At 38.9% G+C, this 16,727-nt stretch overlaps 1 protein-coding gene across 1 annotated transcript in view; it reads left to right on the plus strand.

Annotated features, from left to right (window-relative positions):
- The window catches only part of HYDIN (HYDIN axonemal central pair apparatus protein), a 488,520-nt gene that overhangs the window by 16,700 nt on the left and 455,093 nt on the right, over positions 1 to 16,727 (plus strand). Inside the window, exon 5 of the mRNA XM_063654515.1 lies at positions 10,103 to 10,226. The gene's annotated coding sequence lies outside the window, so the exon portion shown is untranslated. The remainder of the gene's footprint in view (positions 1 to 10,102; positions 10,227 to 16,727) is intronic.

Here is a 16,727-nt window from a genome sequence, read left to right on the forward strand (position 1 = left end):
TCCACTATAAATGCAGAGGTTTTAGAACAGTATTTGTTTTTAGCTTCTCTATACTTAAATTTAATTACAGTAATGAAAGTGGTTTTATTAATATAGTTCACACCTGGCCTAATAGTTACTAATTAGTCACCTGTGGTATTTGAACATAGTTACTAATGCCTGAGCACATCAGTTTTAAGAATATGCATATTTCTGCTAATGTTGATTAAATCTCTTATGAAAATTGAGGTGGTACAGAAAACTTGGAGTTCATTTCAGGCTAAATAGGTCTCTGTGTGAAATAGCTGTATTGTATTTCTGGTTCCTAAATCAATTAGCAGAATAAGGGGCAAGTAATTAATGCTTTTTAATTTCCAAGGTTCCATTAACTAGACTTCCAGAGATACACTGTACTTTGCTTACTTAAATATTATTTCTGCCCTTGTGCTATTGAAATGGCAGATAATGTTAAAGACTTTTTTTTTTTCTGTAAACTCTGCAATTAAGGGGGTGAATTTTGGAGACTCTGATAGTTAGCAGAAGAATTTTAACTAGGATTTCAAAGACCAGGAATACAATAGTATACAGGTAAGTTGTTTTCTAATCTTTGTATTTTGTTTAAAATTGCTTTGACTCACAAAGAGTTCCAAGTTATGTCATCTGTAACATATATTCAAGAATGTATAATTCAAGATATGCAGGTTTCTTTTTTTCCCTCCAACTTTATTTTTTGAAAAATTTGAAACCTACAGAAAACATGCAAGAATTGTACAATGACTGTCTTATATCCTTTATCTGGATTTATCAATTTTCAGTATTTGGAATTTATTGGTCAATTCGTTTTTACATAAGGATAGAGGCTTATTAATTTTGTTCCTGCAGAGAAGTGTCAATAATTGCTAAACTGCTCCCCATCACCTTTTAAGATTTGCCTGCCTAATTCCTGTTGCTTAAACCTTGTGACCTTCTTACCTTCCAGCCCACCCTCTCCTTTATCAGTTGATTGGACCAAGTTTGGTCAGCTGTCTGGAATGTAAGACCAAAAGATGATTTCAGCTGATTAGAGTCTTTTGCAATTGGAGAACTTAGAGGCAGTGAGGAGTGAACTCTGAAGCTGTAAGTTTAGGAACTGAGAAATCCTGGATAGAGCGTAACATACAAATACATTGTGTGTATGTGTAATTTTTTTTTCATGGCTGGCTTTACTCTATCCTTAAAATTTCAGCTCAAATGTCATCTTCTCAGAAAGACTTTCACAGAGCACCTAAGCCCTAGCCCCATTCGCCTTCCCTGACCATCACCATTCTGTGACACAGAATCTGGTTTTTTCTTAGTTTGGGTTGTTTGTGTTCTTATTATTTCTTCTATTCCAGTCTCTCTGCTTTTTATTTCATTTTCTTGCCATTTTGTTCTAGCTAGGATTTCCACTATGATGTTGAGTAGGAGTGCTGTGAGGAAGTACTTCCTTGCCTTAGTCCTAATCTTAGGGAGAAATGGTCTTTTATCATTTTGGTATTAGATGTAGAGTTTTTCAGTAAAAGTCCTTCATCCTATTAAGAAAGTTTCCTTCTATTCCTATTTTTTTGAGATTAAAAGAAAACACATGAATGGATGTTGAATTTTGTCAAATGCCTTTTCTGTAATTGTAGAGGTGACCATGTGGTTTTTCTTCTTTAGACTGTTAAGATGGTGAATTATATTGGCTGATTAATAAACAACTTTTTTTTTTGTAGAGGTGAGGGTCTCACTATGTTGCTTAGGCTGGTCTTGAACTCCTGGGCTCAAACCATCCTCCCTGTTGGCTTCCCAAAGCACTGGGATTACAAGTGTGAGGCTACTGCACCCAGCTGTTTTGGCTAATTTTTGAATGTTGAATCTGCTTTGTATTCCTGGGATAAACTCCACTTGGTTATATTATCTCTTTCATATATTTCTGGATTTGATTTGATAAATTTCTTGGAGAATTTTGATATCTATGTTCTTAATAAATATTGGTCTGCAGTTTTCTTTTCTTGTAATGTCTGGTTTTGGCATCAGAGTAATGCTGGCCTCATAAAATGCTTTGGGGAGTGTTCTCTTTTCCTCTATTTTCTGGAAAAAATTCTGTAGAATTGATTTTTCTTTCTTAAATGTTTGGTATAATTCTCTAGTGAAACCATCTGGGACTGGAATTTCTGTTTGTTAGAAGGTTTTTAACTACAAATTTCATTTCTTTAATCGATATACAACTCTCCTGGTTGACTTGTTGAGTGAGTTTTGGTAGTTGGTATCATTCAGGGAATTGCTCCATATCATGCAAGTTTTTACATTTATGGGCATTGAGTCTTTCATACTATTCTTTTGTCTTATTAATATCTGTGGCATCTGTAGTGACATCCTCTTTTTAACTTCTGAAATTCGTAATTTCAGTTTTCTCCTTCTCCTCCCCTTCCTTCCTTCCTCCCTCCCTTCCTTCCTTCCTTTCTTTTCTCTTTCTTTCTTTCTTTCTTTCTTTCTTTCTTTCTTTCTTTCTTTCTTTCTTTCTTTCTTTCTTTCTTTCCTTGCTTCCTTCCTTCCTTCTTTCCTTCCTTCCTTCTTTCCTTTTCTTTCTTTCTTTCTTTTCTTTCTCTTTTCCTTCCTTCTTTCCTTCCTGCCTGCCTCCTTCCCTCCCTCCCTTTCTTTCCCTCCTTCCCTCCCTCCCTTTCTTTCCCTCCTTCCCTCCCTCCCTTTCTTTCCCTCCTTCCCTCCCTCCCTTTCTTTCCCTCCTTCCCTCCCTCCCTTTCTTTCCCTCCTTCCCTCCCTCCCTTTCTTTCCCTCCTTCCCTCCCTCCCTCCTTCCTTCCTTCCTTCCTTTCTCTCTCTTTCTTTTTTCTCTTTCTCTCTCCCCCTCCCTCCCTTCCTCCTCCTCCTCTTCCTCCTCCTCCTTCTCCATCTGGCTAGAGTTTTTATCAACTTTATTGATCTCTTTAAAAACACAGGTTTTGGTTTTATTTATTTTTGTGTACTTTGTCCCAATTTTATTGATTTCTGCTGTATTTTAAAATCTTTCTGCTTGTTTTGAATTTTATTTGCTCTTCTTTGTCTAGTTTCTTAGGTCAAAGCTTAGGTGAATGATTTGAGATCTTTCTTCTTTTTAAATATAAGCAATGTATGCAATGAATTTTCTTCTAAGCATGATTTTAGCGGCATCTCATGTGTTTAGTTTTTATTTTCAAAATATTTAAAGTGGGTTTCTTGTAGACAGCATACAGTTGCTTTTTAATATATCTGAAAATCTTCCTTTCAATTGATGTTTTAACTGCTTGCATTTAATGTGAATACTGATATTGGATTAAAATCTATCTTCCTGCCTGTTTTCTATAAATTCTTTATATTTCATTTTTTTCTGCCTTTTTTGGGTTAAGTGAGCAGTTTTTATTATTCCATTTATTTATCTATACTATTGACTTACTACCTATAGCTCTTAAAAAGTTTTTAGTAGTTACAATATAACACATTAATCAGAGTCTACCCTCAAGTAATATTATACTCCTATGTGTGGTATGAGGACCTTATACTCATGTTTCCAATCAGTCTGTCTCATTCTTTGTGCTATTTTTGTCTCCTATGTTACTTCTATGTATGCTACAAGGCACAATATAGTTCCACATTTTTGCTTAAATTGTTCCTTTTCAGAACAATTAAAACTGATAAAAACAAAATTGTTATTTTTATTTATGCCGTTTCTAGCATTATTTGTTTCTTCATCTAAATCTATGTATGTGGTATCAAATTTCTCTTTCTGAAGAATATTCTTTAAAATTTTTATGGTTTAGTCCTGATGACAATTAATTTAATGAGTTTTCTTTTCTAAGAAAGTCTTTTTATCTTTTATTTTTGAAAGATATTTTCACCAGGTAGAGAATTCTGTATTGACACTATTTTTTCTTTTAGTCCTTTAAAAATGTTACTCTATTGTCTTCCGACTTGCATGGTTTCTAATAAGATGGCTGTTTATTTCTCTGTGTTAATGTGTCTTTTTTACCCCTGCTGCTTTCCTTCAAGACTTTGTTTTGTGTTTTCAGAACCTGAATATGATATGTCTATCTCTGGCTTGGTATTTATCTTGGTTGTTGGTTTGGATCTGTAGTTTAATGTATGTCATTAATGTTGGAAATTCTCAGGCATTATCCCTTCTTATATTTATGCTACCTCATCTCTCTCTTTTTTCCTTCTGGAATTCTAGCTATACATCTGTTAGATCATTTTATATTGTCCTATAGTTTCTGGATGCTAGGTGCTGTTTTTATTTTTTACTCTTTATTCTCTTTCAGTTTGGATGATTTCAAATTCACCAATTTTTCCCTTAGCACTGTCAAGTCTACTGATGAGCCTGTCAGTGACAATCTTGATGTCACTTGGTCTTGATCTTGTTTCTGTGTTTTTCACTTTTAACAGCCTCATTGGATTTTTTTCTTACAGTTGTCATTATCTCTACTGAAATTACCCATCTGACAATGCATGTTGTCCAGTTCTTTCACTGGAAACTTCAATATATTTGTCATAGCTATTTTAAATTCCTTATCTAATAGTTCCGATATCTGTGTCATATATGAGTCTGGTTCTGTTGATTGCTTTGTCTCTTGGCATTGTGGGGCTTTTTATTTTCGTTTTTGTTTTATATACCATGTACTTTATTTACTTTTTTATTGAACACTGGACAGCACTGATTGAGGTAAATAGTTTTTATGCCTGCAAATGTGGTACATTTTTTCTTTTTCTAGATTTTTTTTGTTTTTTTTTTTTTTTGAGACAGAGTTTCACTCTTGTTGCCCAGGCTGGAGTGCAATGGCACGATCTTGGCTCACTGCAACCTCCACCTCCTAGGTTCAAGTGATTCTCCTGCCTCACCCTCCCTAGTAGCTGGGATTACAGGTGCCCACCACCATGCCCAGCTAATTTTTTATATATTTTTTAGTAGAGACAGGGTTTCACTATGTTGGCCAGGCTGGTCTTGAACTCCTGACCTCAGGCAATCCACCCACCTCGGCCTCCCAAAGTGCTAGGATTACAGGCATGAGCCACCGTGCCCGGCCTCTTTTTCTAGATTTTTAGTGTGGAATGTGAATCAACCTAGACAGGCGTTGAGGTGGCTTTGGGGGTTTGTTGTTCACAGGGCTATCCTCAGTGTACCAGAGACTTCCAATTCTTCTAATAAAATGTTGTATTAGGAGCAGGGCTGGTTTACCCACTGAATAGACTTTTCTCAATGTTGGGCCTACCCTTAGCCTTACACTTGCTCCTTATGCAGTGACCCCTAGACAGTTTCTCTCCATGTCCTTGCTTCTCTCTGGGCCCTCTCAGCAGTCATCTGCTGTTGCTGTGAGATGCTTCTTGCTCTGGTGGTGGCAGGTAAAGGAAGTGTTCCTTGTTGTTCTGACTAAGCCTCAGTGTTGAGTGGATACTGTGTCTCTGGGTCTCAGGAGTGTGACCTTTTTCATGCTTCTGTTTCTCCCCAGTGATAGTTCTGAGCCCAGCATATACTCCTGCTCTTCCCTGAGGTGTGGAGGATATATATATATATATTTTTTTTAACAATTTCCTTCCCAAAGCTGCAGTTGGTATTCAGGAGTGCCCTAAGGGCGATAGTGCTTGTTGCTCTTATTCCCCACTCTAGGTGAAGTTGTTGGGTTTTCTTGTATTGCTTTTGTTTTAACAGGGGAGATAGGGAAGAAGGATCTGGGCAGGTATCCATGCCCTTCCTGCAACAACTGCTTCTCGCCTCCCCTAAGCATGTCTTCTCAGCACTGCTGCCATCATTGTTTATGAGCATCCACTAGGGCCTGTAGAGAGAAGCCTGTGAGTGGTGTAAACTCCATTTGTATCTGAGGCCATATTCTGTCACCTGCCAATACTCAGATTCCACCAGTTTCTTCACAGTTCTTCTGGGTGTTCAACTGCCCCACGTAAACAAATGCCTGCATCTGACTTTTCCTGTAGACACTTCTCTTTCCTTTGATTTTGGGCTAGTTGGTGCTTCTTCAAAGAAACTAGTTGTTTCTTCAATTCTTTGATGGATCCAAGAAAAGCTGTTAACTTGAAATTCGTTCAACTTACTTTTTTTAAATTAATTTTAAGTGTGGGAGAGGTATTCTTTCTAGTTCTTTTCCAGCTCCCCAGTTCCAGAGTTGAAACCAGAAACCTGATCCTCCTTTTTACCCCTAATATCTTCTATTCATAGGTGACTGTTCGTCCTGGTTTACACCAGTATAATTATTAACAGCACTCACTTTTCACTCAGTTTCTCTGTTTGCATGATAACTTGTATGATCACCTTTTCTTTTGGTAGTTTGTCCTTGAAAAATATTACATAATGAGGTTTCACCAGCAGCATATGTTAGGTTTGGACAGATTTAGTTATCCTGGATAAAAATCAAATATTGAAGATCATTTTGGTGATATTCAAAAGGACATGGAGAGAAAAGGTGTAAGTGAAAGACATATCAGCCAAATCTAATGTATAGACCTTGTTTGGACCCTATTTCAATCCAAAAGGATTTTTTTTTTCCAGAGAATCAGGAACATTCGAACTTGGGCTAGGGATTACAAGATATTAAAGAAATATAATTATTTTGTTAGATATTGCAATGATATTATAGTTATGTTTTTAAAATCTTATTTGTTAGAGAGACGTTCTGATGGATTCAGAGGTTAAATGGTATGATAGCAGAGTTTTTTTTTTTTTTGAGATGGAGTTTCACTCTTGTTGCCCAGGCTGGAGTGCAATGGCATGATCTCGGCTCACTGTAAGCTCGGCCTCCTGGGTTCAAGCAATTCTCCTGCCTCAGCCTCCCGAGTAGCTGGGATTACATGCATGCGCCACCACGCCCGGCTAATTTTGTATTTTTAGTAGAGACAGGGTTTCTTCATGTTGGTCAGGCTGGTCTCAAAGTACCAACCTCAGGTGATCCACCCGCCTCGGCCTCCCAAAATGTTGGGATTACAGGCATGAGCCACCATGTCAAGCCAGAGGTTTATTTTAAAATATTCAAACACAAAAAGAAAAGTGAAGGGAGAGAGAAAGGTGGTAGGTAGACAAGAACAGCAACATTTTGATAATCACTGAAGCTAGGTGATAGGTACTTGGGGATTCATTATCTTATTATCTCAATTTTTTCTGTTTGACAATTTCCATAATAAAACTTTTTGTTTTGAGACAAACTCACTCTATCACCCAGGCTGGAGTGCATTGGCACTATCACAGCTCACTGCAGCATTGAACTCCTGGGCTCACGCGATCCTCCTGCTTTAGCCTCCCAAGTAGCTAGGACTACAGATGTGCACTGCCATGCCTGGCTAATTTTTTACATTTTGTAGATATGGGATCTTGATATGTTGACCAGGCTGGTCTTGAACTTCTGGCCTCAAGTGATCCTCCTCCCTTGGCCTCCCAAGATAATAAAAACTTTTAAAGAGAGACAAGGATATAATCAGGAACCTATATCTAAAACAAAAATAATAATAAGATGATTTTTCAACCATTTAAACTAGTAAGGTGATTTTTTTCTTGTGGCAGAGGCTAGGCAGCTATGCCTCCAAAATTCATTTGAAAACTTTTTGGTTCAGTGATTATTCAGCAAACCAGATGATCTATGATATGGCAGGTCAAGGAGAATAGAAAGAGGTGAAATGCCATAGTTTCAATGCAGTTCAGTCCTGCAGACCCACTCTGGACCAGGATGGGGGAAGAGCCTTGCAGATGTCTTCTTAAACCTGACTCAACTTACTGTGTATTCTGTGCAAACTTCAGAGGGAGAACGCTGTGCTTTTCTTCCCTTTTATCCAGGTTCTCATTGTCGTTTTATTATCTCCTGTTCGTAATATGTAGAGACAAATGCCTTGGGAAGGGAAGTAACAAGGCTGTAAATCCAGTGGAGGAAAGGACTGTTCACTGTTTTGAACAGTGAACAATACGCCTACTGCCATTACTGGCACATAAAATACATTAAATAAATATTGTACGAAGGAATGAATGAACAAGTCCATATTTGCTGCTTGCCACATAGAAGATAAATAAATACTGTCTACATTGAATTGAATTGTGAGTGACAAAATGGAAAAAAGAACTTTAGAGTTTATGTTGGACCATTTAATGTCGGACCTCTTCAAAGTCTTTTGGAGACAAAACCAGCCAATGTGATGTTCATGACCAGGCAAGGGAAGCCAAAATGAAGGGCAGCTTTATTTAAAATGAATAGAACAAGATATAGTTACATACATGCCACTGTTCTTTTAAAATATATCCATAGAAATGATTAGTCCTTTAAAAGTCTTCATGCCACAGTTCTGCAAAGAAATCAGGAGACTTTGTAATATCCTGTCCGCAAAAAGTTAGAATGACAAGCACCCTTAAATAAACAGGAATAATTAATCATAGGTGTGGTTGTTTTGATGAGCATGCAAGAGTGACAAGTTAAGAAATCAGCAGTTCATACAGGGAAAGTGGCTAAGGAGGGGCTGTGGTTTAATTTACATCTTTGGAAGGCAACAAAGATTTAATAATCTCCCTGCCTCATACATCAAATGAATACCCCTGAGGCAGAAAAGCAAAACATTTTTAACTGTTAATCTGAGAAGCAACAAAATCCTGCCTCAGGTCACAAATAAATTGAGTTTCTAGTGATCTCGATGGATCCCTAGTATGTGTGATTTATTCAGATTCTAAAGCTACTCAGGACCACTTAGAGCCTTGGGGGAATGCCATGGGAGTTACCAATCTAATCAGAAGTTCTAGACTAAGGGCAATGACTGATCTTAGCTTACATCTACCCATTAATTTATTTTACCTTCTTGGTCAACTACAAATAGATTATGAACTACAAATATATGAATTTGAGATTCAGTTCTAAATGATTGTTTTTAGTTGGGGTTTTAACTATCGTTGTGCTTATGTGGTACGTGTGTTTGAAAGATCAGAAACTGTTTTGAACTTTCTGCTTTCTAAGTGTAGGATTTTCACTGGCTAGAGAAACCGGGATGCCAAAAGGGAAATAACTCTCCATGGCATCACAAGCCATTTGTGAAATCTAAATAATTTTCAGGTTTCTAAAGCAGCTTCATTTCATAAGCCTCTAAGCTATGGGGTGTATTTGTTACTGGAAAGCGGTCCCAATCTAGACCCCCAAGAAAGCATTCTTGGATCTTGTGCAAGAAAGAGTTCTAGGGGAGTCCATAGAGTAAACTGAAAGCAAGTTTATTACGGAAGTAAAGAAGCAAAAGAATGGCTGCTCCATAAAAAGCGGGTTGGCTATTTTTATGTTTATTTCTTGATCATATGCTAAATAAGGGGTGGATTATTCATGAGTTTTCCAAGAAAGGGGCGGGGATTCCCAGAACTGAGGATTCTTCCCATTTTAGACCATATAGGGTAACTTCCCAATGTTGCCATGGCATTTGTAAACTGTCATGGTGCTGGTGGGAGTGTCTTTTAGCATGCTAATGCATTATAATTAACGTAAAATAAGCAGTGAGGATAGCCAGAGGTCGCTTTTGTCCCCCTCCTGATTTTGGTGGGTTTTGGCCGGCTTCTTTACCACATCTTGTTTTATCAGTGAGGTCTTTGTGACCTGCATCTTATGCCAATCCCCAGTCTCATCCTGTGACTAAGAATGCCTCACCTCCTGGGAATACAGCCCAGCAGGTCTCAGCCTCATTTTACCCAGCCCCTATTCAAGATGGAGTCACTCTGGCTTGAATGCCTCTGATGTATTGATTTTATTAATTTGGAAAACTTTACCCTTATGAATATTGACATAGAAAATATTACCTTCCTTGTTTAAAGGACAGGCAAGGATGGTTTCAGAGAAAGGAGAAGGTAGTTATTTGCATTACATATATGTGTGTGTATTTGTTTCTCCAATTTGTCATGAAGTACTTTTATAAAGGAATTCGATTGTGAAATATGATCTCTGCTCATCTTTTGACTAATACTGCTTATAATTTCAACTGGATCATTTGTGATGCTTAATACAGTGCTGTAGAAAATAGAAAAAAGGTCCGAAGTTGTTGATATAAAAATAGATAATTCTCTTTCTTTGACCTACCTCCACCCCTGGAGCTCTAAATCACAGCTGTAAACTAGGTTTATATTTTGTTATGTCTTCCAGGGGTGCAATGACTGACACAAAACACGGTTCAGATTATAATTAGCTCATCCATCCAACTTAGCAATAAGGAAAAGACATATCAACTCAGATTTACCTGGGCTGCTCCTGCCCGCCTGTCTCTGAGGTAAGCTGGATTCTCTTGGTCAGTTTAGGTTGTGCCAGGCAGGAGAAGGCTTAGAGGAGAATCTCCTCCTCCTTCAGCAGTTCACTTAGCAAACATTCATGGAGTGCTCTGCATGTCGGGCACTGCCTTAGGTCCCGGGGTGTAAAGATCACAGAATGACACAGGCAGAGAGCACTGCATCTGTTTCCTATGGATGCTGTAACAAATTCCCATGAACTCAGTGGCTTAAAACAACACAAATTTCTTATCTTACTGTTCTCAAGTCCGGAAATCCAAAATCAAGATGTTAGCAGGGCTGTTTCTGTTCCTTTCTGGAGGTTCTAGGGAAGAATCTGTTTCCTGGTCTTTTGCGGCTTTTTGAGACCATCTACATTCCTTGGCTCATGGCTCCTTCATCATCCCTTCAACTTTTGTTTCTCTCTTCACATCTCCTCCTACTCAACCTGACGTCCTGCCTTCCTCTCAGAAGGACCCTTGTGATTACATTGAGCCCAGTTGGATAATCCAGAATAAACTTCCCATCTCAAAAATCCTTAATTTAATCACATCTGCAAAGTCCAATTTTCCATATTTAGTAGTGTTCATGGGTTCCAGGAACGAGGATGTGGACATCTTTGTGGGGCCATCGTTTAGCACAGATTTGGGCATTGGACTGCTCTGTCACTCTCCAATTTAATATGACTATTATGTAAATTTCTTAACCTTCCTGCAAAATGGAATAAATAATGCCCATCTCACAGAGTTGCCTGACAATTAAACGCCTGAAAGCAGTTAGCACCATGTCTGACTTGTATGACAAGTTCAATGAATGGGAAGTTCAGGAATTATTGTTCTTGTAATTCAGTGATGAAAGGGCACAGTCTCCCTCTCAGAGGACTTCAAGTCTGGTGAAGAAGATGAGCAAGTACACAAATAACTACAACTCAGTATGAGACCGTGTGATAAGGGCTATATTTGTCTGAAGTCACAAGGGTTCTCCTCACCTGACTTCAATCAGTCTCTTAGAGATGATCAGCTAACTCTTGAGTTTCGAGGTGAAGGAAGGCAAAACAAAACATTGTCTGAAGCTATGGTTGATATAAAATGCCAGGTACTGAAAGGTTGTGTGTTTTAATTTTGATGAGGTCGTATTTTCTTTTCCTTTTTTCTTTTTTTTTTTTAAACGGAATCTTGCTCTGTCACCCAGGCTGGAGTGCAGTGACACAATCTTGGCTCACTGCAACCTCCGCCTCCCAGGTTCAAGCAATTCTCTGCCTCAGCCTACCCAGTAGCTGGGATTACAGGAGCCCGCCACCATACCGGGCTAATTTTTGTATTTTTAGTAGAGACGGGGTTTCACCATGTTGGCCAGGCTGGTCTTGAACTCCTGGCCTCGTGATTCACCCGCCTCGGCCTCCCAAAGTGCTGGGACTACAGGCGTGAGCCACCGTGCCCAGCTGGTCATATTTTCTTTAAGAGAAAATGATATTCTGGTCTTGAGCTATTATGTTAACTCCCCTGGGCTTAGGGAATATGCTGTTTAACAAGTGAGGGCCTTGGAGGGCTAAGACTATGTTGGGTGGTAAAAGGAAAGGCAATAATGTAAGAGAAAGTTGAAAGTTCATTCTGCTCCTCTTTCCTCTTCTTTCCTCTCTACTGCTGACTTTCATACCCTCCCTCCCCAAAGGGAAGGAATGCCAATATGATTGGAAATATTCCAGTATTCTAGTTGGGCTAAGTTTCCTAGTGACCAGAGTCCCTCTGTATGAAAAAGTCAGCACTCTGAGTGGGTGCCATTCATGTGTTTCTTCCATAAGTTTTTGCTTTGTTTAGTTTTGTTTTGAGACAAAGTCTCCCTCCATTGCTCAGGCTGGTGTGCAGTGGTGCAATCACAGCTCATTGCAGCCTCAACCCCCAGGCTCAAGCAATCCTCTCATCTCAGCCTCCTGAGTAGCTGAGACTGCAGGTGTGTGCCACCACTCCCAGCTAATTTTTGTATTTTTTGTAAAGATGGGGTTCTTACTGTGTTGCCCAGGCTGGTTTTGAACTACTGGACTCATGCGATCCTCCCATGATCTCAGCCTTCCAGAGTGCTGGGGTTATAGGTATGAGCCACTGCGCCCTGCCTGTCTCTCCTGTAGTAAGTACCAGGGTCCGCATTCTTCCTTCTGTATAGCAGCTGGCCTGAGCACATATGCTCTCCTTGTTCTGTCTTCTTTCTTAATTTGATCCCCATCTTACTTAACCATGTAGCAGCATGTGACACAGATTCTTGTCTTGACCTCTAGAGCACCGTTTTCTCCTCTTTGCCTCCTATCTTGTGTCCACTGCTTCTCAGTCATCTCTGTTGGGTCCTCATTTCCCCGACTTAACATTCAAATACCCTAAGGCTCAGTCCCAAGACATCTTCTCCCTTCCGTCTCTTATGGATTTAAATATCATCTCTATATTGATGATGTTGGCATTAATTTTCTATAGCAGCTTAAAATAACATGAATTCACCTTACAGTTTTTAGGTCAGATGTCTGACATGGGTCTCACTGGGCTGAAATCAACCTGTCAGTGGGGCTGCCTTCCTTTCTAGAGGTTCTAGGGAAGAATCTGTTTCCTTGCCTTTTTCAGCTTCTAGATGCTACCTGCGTTTCTGAGCTTGTGGCTACCTTCCTCTATTTTCAAAGTCCGCAAAATCTTATCTCTTGGAGCCTTCTTTGGCCACAGTGGGAAGAGTTCTCTGCTTGTAAGGACCCATTTGATTCCACTGGGCCTGCCCAGAGAATCCAGGATAATCACCTATCTCAAGGTGCATCCCTTTAATCACATCGGCAAAGTCCTTTTGTTGCCATGTAAGGAAATATATTCACAGGTTCTGAGGATTAGCCCGTGAACATCTTTTGGGTGGACATTGTTCTGCCTACAACAATGGCCAAATATATGTCTCCAGACTAGACCATTCTCCTGAACTCCAGAACTGTATATTCAGTCACCAACTTGGCATCTCCGTTTGGCTGTTTGGTAGACATCTCCAGCCTACTTTGTCCAGAACTGAGCTCTTGAGCAACCTTCCCAAAACCTGCTTTTCTCACATGCTTCACCATGTCAGTGGATGGAACCTCTGCCCTTCAAATTGCTCAGGCCAAAACTCTAAGGATTACCCTTGACTCCTCTCTTCCTTTTGCTCCTATATCTAGTCTTTCAGCAAATCCTGTTGGCTCTACTTTTAAAAGTTATTGATAGTGTGACAACTTTTCACCTCCATCACTGCTATTGCCCTTTCTTAGCAACCATCACCTCCCATAGACCATTACAATAGCTTTCTAATGGTGTCTTTGTGTCTGTCTTGCTCCCTTTCATTCTATACCCAACACAGCAACCAAAGTGATCTCATTGAAAAATAAGTTCGGTAAAGTCATTCCTCTGTTCAAAAACCAGAGACAAATTTCCACGTCACTTGGAGCAAAAGTCCAAGTCCTTAGAATGGCTTACAAGGCGCTAGGTGCTTTGTGTCCCCAGCCGTCACATTCTGTCTTTGGCCTTCTCTCTTCACCTTGCACGAACCACCCAGCCACAGCAGCTTCCTCACGATTTCACAAATATTCAAAGCACTTTCAAACGTCAAGATCTTCACACAAGCTGTTTCCTCTGCCTGGAACTCTCTCCCTCTAAAAAACCACATGGCTTACTCTGTCACCTCCAAGTGTTTGTTCAAATGTCGCCTTTTTAGTGGGAGCCACCCCGAAACCTTTTATTTAAAATTGTATCTCTTTTACATTGCCCTTTTATGCTTTGTTTTTCCTGCACTTTATAATTTACTTATCTATCTTGCTATGGTCTGTTTCCTCCATTAGAAAGTAAACTCCACAAAGGAAGGAGTTTATTCTTTGTGTTCGCTGCGTGTCCTCAGTACTAAGAAGAGCGCATAGTGGATTCTCAATTAAATGGGTGCGTGAATGAGTAAATGAATTCTCTCTAGCATCAGTGAGTGGATTTTGTTTTCACCTTCCTTCCATCAAAATAATGAAGACCTCACTTGATTACTGGGAGGCTGGGATGAACAATGCAACACTGGCCAGCTCTTGTTTTAGGATGAGAAGCTTCTGAAAATAGACCTGCTTACTACTTGTACATGTTTTTTACTGAAGAAATAAAACAAGCAAGTCAACCCACTGATCCGTCTCTCAGTGCTTGCAATGAGAAAAGTTACAAAATGTAATCACTGTCTGTCATTTTTGATTCAAGGGAGTTAATAAAAGGATTAGATTAGTCCTCCTCTAACAGCTTCCCCCCACACTAAGAAGCAGGTGGTTGTCATGCCCACAGAGTCTGACTTGGAGTAAGCTCTTTTCTGTGTGCCATTCCTCTTGGAAGGAGTCCAAAACTAGTCAGACATTTGAGCGGAAAAAAAGGAACACATTTCAAGGGAGTTGAGAAAATGCAGTGTTCTGAATTTTTTTCTCCCTATTGCTTTGTTTCCCAGGCTGACCTTGAACTTCTGGGCTCAGGCAATCCTCCCAGAGTAGCTGGGACTACAGGTGTGAGCCAACATGCCCATCTATTTTTTTAAAGAGGAATTAATTAAGTTCGTTTAAAAGGGAAGGAATTCTCCTCTGAATTCAAGGTCTAAAAATTGATTCCAGGTTTGGGGTAGGAAATGTAAATGATGAACCTGGAACCTTTCGTTATGTTCAGGAAGGAAGACAACCATTGATTGCCAGAGTTGTGGTGAATGGAACAGGAACAATTATGAGAATCAAAAAGAGTAATCACTGCAATTGACTGAAGCATATCAAACATAAAAATATCTGAGCTCATTATGATACGTTAGAAAACTGTCATCATTCTAAATTTCTATGGTACCAACTCATTACTCTGGAAATTAATGAAGGTTCAGAATCAAGAACTTATTCTGTTTTTTCTATATGAACTCTATTCAGGGAAAAATAGCTGATGAGGCAAGTTATTCTTTTTATTTTTATTTTTATTTTTTCTTTTTCTGATTTTGAAAGTTACTGAAGATGTCAGGGTAGAGCATAAGAAACTACTTTTTTCCTCCTGGGCCATTTGAGAGTCAGTTACCAACCTGATGCCCCATCACTCCTGAACACTTCAGTGTGCATTTCCTACAAACAAGGACACTCTTAGATAACCATGGTCCAATCAGTAAAATTAGGAAATTTAACACTGATAAACCAGTTGTTCCAATAACATCCTTTGTAGCAAAAGGATCGTTTTTTTTGCAATCATGTGGTGCATATATTTGCTAAGTTTCTTTAGTCTTTTTCATTCTGGAATAGTTTCTTAATCTCTGACTTTCATGACCTTGGCACTTTTGATGATTACAGGTCAGTTACTTTGTAGACTGTCCTTCAGTTTGGATTTGTTTGATGCTTCCTTGTAATGAGATTCAGGTCATGCAGTTTTGGAAGGAATATCACAGAACTGAAGCTGTGTTGTTCCTTTTGCATCTTATTATCCCACGAAACATTGTTTTGGTGTGTCCCATCTCTGATGAGGTTCACTTTGATAACTTGATTAAGGCAGTGCCTGTCAGCTTTCTTCACTGTGAAGTTTCTCTTCTCTTTGTAATTAACAAGTATTTTATGAGGAGATACTTTGAAAATATTTAAATATCCTGTTCCTCATCAAACATTCATTTTATTCATTTATTTGTATCAGTTGGACTCCTGGATTCTCATTTTATTCAATGAGTTGTAGATAATTTGTTACTATCATCATTGATTTTGATGCTCACATTTCTCAGATTAGAAATGTCAGCCCTCCATCAATCTGGCTTCTGTGTCCACTTGGCACACCCCATCTTTCTTTGAGTGCATGAGTGCATCCTTGCTTTCTGGCTCAGCATGTTCAGGCATATCTGGTGTTCTCTTTACTCCAACTCTTGGAACAGACATTTCTCCAAGGACTTCTGATTCCTTTTAGTAAAGAATAGTATTTAGAAACCAAGATCAGGTGTCATTACCATTAGGGCATTATTGCTCCCAGCTCCTTTTACACTCCTAGTGGATACAGCTAGAGAAAAATATGTAAGTGTGTATGAGTGTGTGTGTGTGTGTAATGCAGTGAGTGAACCTTGCGTGTATTCTGGTTCAAATGAACCAATTGTAAAAACACATTTTGAGAGAGTTGGGGGAAGTTTATATGAACTGAGAATTAGATGCTATCAAGGACTTGTTAATTTTGTTATACGTGACAAAGTCATTGTAGTCATGTTAAAAAAAAAAGTCCTTATCTGAGAGAGGCAGCTGATGTATTTACAAGTGAACTCTACCTTCAAGGAGGGTAAGTGAGATACAGGTGGAATATAGAAAGGACTATCTAATTTATTATTCCATATCTATATATATACACACACATACATACACACGTATTATATATATAGATATAAAATGTGAGATTAAACTTGAGCTTATTATACATTATATATATATAAAATGTGAGATTAAACTTGAGCTTATTTTACAAGTATCTGAAGTCTCAGTGCTTTACATGCAATGTTTGAGCTCA

Source organism: Pongo pygmaeus, chromosome 18 (genome assembly GCF_028885625.2).
Source record: "Pongo pygmaeus isolate AG05252 chromosome 18, NHGRI_mPonPyg2-v2.0_pri, whole genome shotgun sequence".
Classification (NCBI taxonomy): Eukaryota; Metazoa; Chordata; class Mammalia; order Primates; family Hominidae; genus Pongo; species Pongo pygmaeus.